The sequence below is a fragment of the Cotesia typhae genome, unplaced genomic scaffold, assembly GCF_013202065.1.
Source record: "Cotesia typhae breed Kobodo isofemale line unplaced genomic scaffold, CoteBio_Ctyphae contig_11, whole genome shotgun sequence".
Taxonomy (NCBI): domain Eukaryota; kingdom Metazoa; phylum Arthropoda; class Insecta; order Hymenoptera; family Braconidae; genus Cotesia; species Cotesia typhae.
The window spans coordinates 3,639,082-3,644,491 of NW_027423711.1; the positions used below are offsets into that span (position 1 = coordinate 3,639,082).

The 5,410-nt window shown below is 26.6% G+C and overlaps 1 long non-coding RNA gene across 2 annotated transcripts in view; it reads left to right on the plus strand.

Moving 5' to 3' along the window:
* LOC141525588 (uncharacterized) overlaps positions 1–5,410 on the plus strand; it is a 64,936-nt gene that overhangs the window by 5,253 nt on the left and 54,273 nt on the right. For both annotated transcript variants that reach the window (XR_012478865.1, XR_012478864.1), the window contains exon 2: positions 5,327–5,394. This is a non-coding gene — a long non-coding RNA (uncharacterized LOC141525588). The remainder of the gene's footprint in view (positions 1–5,326; positions 5,395–5,410) is intronic.

Sequence of the window (5,410 nt, forward strand, 5' to 3'; positions counted from 1 at the left end):
AAATTTTGACAGCGTATGAAAGTTAATTTATGGCTCTATATAAACTAAAGCTTAATATAATTAAAAGATAGCTTAGTAACTAAAGAAATTAATCATAAATTTATTCAATGGCATATTAATAATTTATTTTATGATATGTTAAAATTTTATAACAACAAAATTTGGATTAAATCGAGAATATTTGAAATTTTTTTGGGAATTCAATTACAAAATTTATTAAATTATTATTTTTTTTTTAGATTCCCATGAATTATAATTTCAACACTTCTTGTCAGTATATAAATATAAATATGTCAAGATACCCCAAGATAATATTATAATTAATTATATTATTATATTAATACATATATTTGTATGTTGGTAAGTCATTAAAAGTCTAGCCCAAAAAATATTCCATTTAATTCTCGGTCATAAAACAGGAAGGTGTGACCGAGTGTCACTGAAAATCATACGACCAATCAATTAATTAATACACATTAATTAAATTAATAAAGAATGATATATGATTATTTAATTTTCTCAGAGTAATTGAATTATATATTGCAATAAATAACGATGAATTAAAAACAATAATTCAAACTGTAACTGAATTTTCGAGGATTGAATGTAAACGGAGCGTGTAAATAAACCTTCAAGTCCGGTTACGGGTTTCTAATCCCCCGTATCGCGTTGACACGGAAAAGTACATTAGTACATTATTCACTAGGATGTGTATCCTGTCGTTCATATTGGGACCCAAGCTAGGTACATCCCAGGAGACATTGCGATAAATTTATACGGATCTGCATTAAAAATGAAGGAAAAATAAACTATCAAACATATCGAGTGTTTTGCGCTCGACAAGTTTCCAAAGCTTTTTTTGGGACTTTGAAGAAGAGAAATCTGTCCAAAAATAAATCAGAAAAAATTTTTGTAGATTTTAATGAGTGTTGAAGTATAAAAAGAGAAAGAAAAGTTTTTAATATTATTTTTAAAATTTATCGTTCGTATTTTCTTAACTAATTTTAAAAACGTAATAGTAAAATTATTTGAGTTGATTCAGGTTCCCAGAAAGAAAAATTTCTTGACTGGAGAACAAAATTCCTGGCTCAAGACTAAAATAAATTTTTTTGGATCAAGATACGTATTTGTTAAAGCAAGAGAATTAATTTTGTTGGAATAAGTGAAATTTCTTGTGTCAAAAAAAAATTTTTTTTTCGCTCAAGAAAATAATTAGGAAGAAAAATATTTTCTTGGCTTTTTTTATGTGAGTCTATAGTGTTATTCAATTTTTAAAGGGCCAAATCACTGTGCATGAAAAAATTTGTATTTAAAACCTTCTTAATGATCAATAATAGTACTTTTGACTTTTCAAACTCATGTTGAATTTGAAAAAATTTTAATTGCTACAGTTTTAGTAAAAAAGAGAATTTTATAAGAACTTTTATACTCGCACGGAGAGTAAAAGTATAGAAGTAAACGGCTTATTGCAATATGTCATACATACGGGAGCGAGAATAGTAAATAATACGGAAAGCCGCGACTCAGAGTGGTTATACACTGTGGAGAACTGTTACCCACTCATGTCGCGTGTGCTCTTTCTCGCTTTCCATATATACTCTTTTTATCTTTTTAGCTGCACAGAGACAGATACACTAGTACGAGATGAAGTAGAAGAAGAGCGGTTAGGTGCGACGTATATGCAAGTGTGGTGTATGAACCAAGGGCTATATTTCAAAAAGAAGGGACGGCCTCCAAGGGGTCGTGAATACCTTAATAGACATAACGTATATCGTTCTTGTCTGGTATATATACTCTAAAACGCGCTTGTCTTTTTATGATTCTATAAGACTTTCTTTTATTACACACACTTGTACATATATATATATATATATATATATATATATATATATATATATATATATATATATATATATATATATATATACAAATATATGGGTCATAAACATTAAAAATTAAATGAGTGCGATTTTTTATTTAACTAATTTGAATGTTTTAAATTGTTTTTGTTAGTGCAGAGATAAGGTTTTATTTAGTAATTATATTATTAATGAGCCAACAAGAACGTGAGAGGGTGGATTAATGTACTTTTAATAACAGGTACTCATGAATTTAGTGTTAATATTAATTCATCGACCGGGGATGTATTGATCTTAATTCCTGAAATTAATAATCAAGAAAATTAATTTTTCAAGCGACTGGTTTTTTTTTAAGTAATTTTTTTATTTTTGGAATATTTGCTTCAATCAAATTAGTATTTCATTCCTGATTGCACTGATCTAGTATGATGAAAAAAATTTGTTTCGATTAATAGTGATGATAAAAATTTTTATTCACAGTACTAGACCAATGTATGATTAAACAAGATTAAAATTAGCGTTAAAAACCCTCTTAATTAATTAAAATTTTTTATCTTTTCTAGAAATGTTTACATGATTTATTATGGCAAATTATACAAAAATTGATCCAATATTTGCACGGAAAGAAGAAAAAGAAAAAAATTACATTACATAATGTAATGTAGCACTTCATATAAAAAACTGGAAAAATTAGTTTCAAATTGTAATTAGTACAGATTTTGTAAGAATCACATCGTAAAATGTAAATATTCAAACATTCAAAGTTTGAATTTATAAAAATGTTATTTTGAACTGTAATTTTTCAAGTTTTTATATAAAGCGGCCGTTATTACTATTTATAATGTAATTTTTCTATTATTCTTATTTTAAAACAAGATTGAAATCAAGTCATATCAGAAAATTAATCACCTCAAAATTGATTTGATTACGAACAATTTTCATTGTTATCAGTTTGTTTATAAGAAAATTATAGGGAATAGAAATATAATTCACAAAAAAGTATATTGAAAAATTGTAAATGTGAAAAGTGAATCATATCAAGCAATATCTCAAACAGTAAAACAAAATAATAAAATCTAAGTATATTGAATAAAAACAATAAAAGTTAATCACTTTAACCAAAGTTATTTAATAACTCTCATCTCAATTACTATCAATGGGATGTGATGATTATAACTTGAGGGTTTGGATTGATTTTCCCTGTAGCAAGCAGTTAATCATCACCCGTTTCAGTCTTCTATCTCGTGTCTTGGGCCCCTAACCAACTGCATAGCTTCGAAAACACGTAAAGATACCAGTGGGTTAACTGTACTGGGTAATAGTTACGCTAGTAAACAAAGACAGACAGACAAACAGACAGTTAAGAGTACAAAGTGTAAGCGAGAGAGAAAAACATGATCTACTTGCCTTCTCTGGTATATAGCATACTCTCAGCTCAATTAATCTTACCCAGAATGCAATAACTGTCCAATCTGCCCTGTTGGAAGCTCGCGCGTGGGTCATTGTGTGTCGTGGCACAAGTTGCCACGCCATCTACCTAACCAACCGAGTTATCTCAAACTCCTGGTTCTATTCACTAAAGATAAAACTTCTCCCATCTCTCATACTCCATCTAATTCTCTGCTTCTTGTTCTCCACAAACTCTATTTGTACCACTCTGTCCCATTGAAATGGCTGCTCCCTCTGTCGTTAGCGTCCTGAATCAAATGCTAATGTCTAAGCCTCTTGAAAAAACGCCAAGACGTATTTTATACGAGGAACTAAACCGGAAAATCTCAAACTACTTGAGAAAATGAGACTCAACATATTTGTCCGGAGAATGTACTTCCCTTAGTACGTGAAGGGGCGAGTTAAATCTATAACTATAAGGGTCCATACAACATTACTTTGCTGGCCTGTAGTCTAAGATTGTTTCAACGCATCGTCAACCTTTTCCACTGCTGCTTCCGAATATTAGGGAGCGAAAACATATTGGATCGTTAACGATGGGGCAGTTTGCCTAACTAGTAACTACTGCCGTTTATTCCCTTTCTCATTAAGCTTTTTTTTCCCTTTTCTTTGGACTTATTTTTTAATTTAAAAATTCTGGTAGTTTACTACGACAGTCCTCAACAATTGATTCTAAAAAAAAATTTTTTTTTCTTGCATATTTAATTGCTATTCACGGACATAAACTTTTAATTTTTTTTTTTTTTTTTTTTTTTTTTTTTTTGATAAATAAAGCGACTTCTGTAATTTTTTTTTCTTCAATGATTAAAACTTTTTTATTCCTAATTTATCACTATTGAAAAAATAATGATTAAATATACATAAGTAATGGATAAAAGTCAAAATAATAAATATATTCAAAAAGTTTAAATGCTAGTTTAAATATTAAATAAAATGTATGAAAAATTTTTCTACCTTCTTTCACGAATTTAATTCACATTATGAAAAAAAGCTTCATGAAAATTTATGGAATATATTGCTCTATGCAAATTCTTAAGCTTTAATACAGAGCTGGAAAATTTATGTGCATAAAAATTACCTCAAAGCTCGTGAGTGGAGAAAAAAATAAATAGATGTTGTTGAGACTCGGGGGAAGTAAAAGAGGTAAAAAAGTATCTGAGGTTAAATAACGGTCTGATATCTATATGGATACTTTAAATATATTATTGTCTAATAATATGTATGAATATTTAAACAAGTAATATTTACAAATTTTAACAGCGTTTATTTTTATTTATAATAATCATTAATAATGACAATAATAATAGTATTAATTAATAATTAATAGTGAAATTCTAATTACAATAATTACATAATTATCGATAATTGAAAAAACTAAATTATATTTTTTTTTTCTGGGTTTTAAATAGGCGAGACATTTATTAAATGCCGGAAGATAAATTTAAAGCTGGAAGGAATTTTTCTATTCATCTCGCAATATTTAATTAACATTAACTAATATTTATAATTATTAATATATTTTCACTTTATTATTTTTAATATTATCTGTTATAATAATTGTTAATGCCGCGTACAGAATATGTCATTATTATTATTATTATTATTATTATTATTATTATTATTATTATTATTATTATTATTATTATTATTATTATTATTATTATTATTATTATTATTATTATTATTATTATTGGTATTATTATATTTATACATAATTGATTTTTAAGAGATATTTATCAAATATTTACATTGTCTTACGTCACTTTCAAAAGTACATTATTGATAATGTTTTTTTTTTTTTTATTTAGTTTTATATTATTTTTTTTTATTTTATTTTACAGTACAAGTTTTTTAATTTAATTTTTTTTTTTCATCGAGAAGAGAGAAATTAGCTATAAAAATTTTTCTTTCTTGATAATTTTTAACAATTAAATTTATTGACTTTCAAAATGAAAAACAATGACAGCAAAATCATTTTTTAAAAAATTATTAAGGTATATATGATTATTTTTTCTCAGGTTGACTGGTCCAATTTTACCCGAGATTCCAAGATAATTTTTTTTCCAAATATTCTTTCGGCAGATACGTAAGTAAAATTGAAT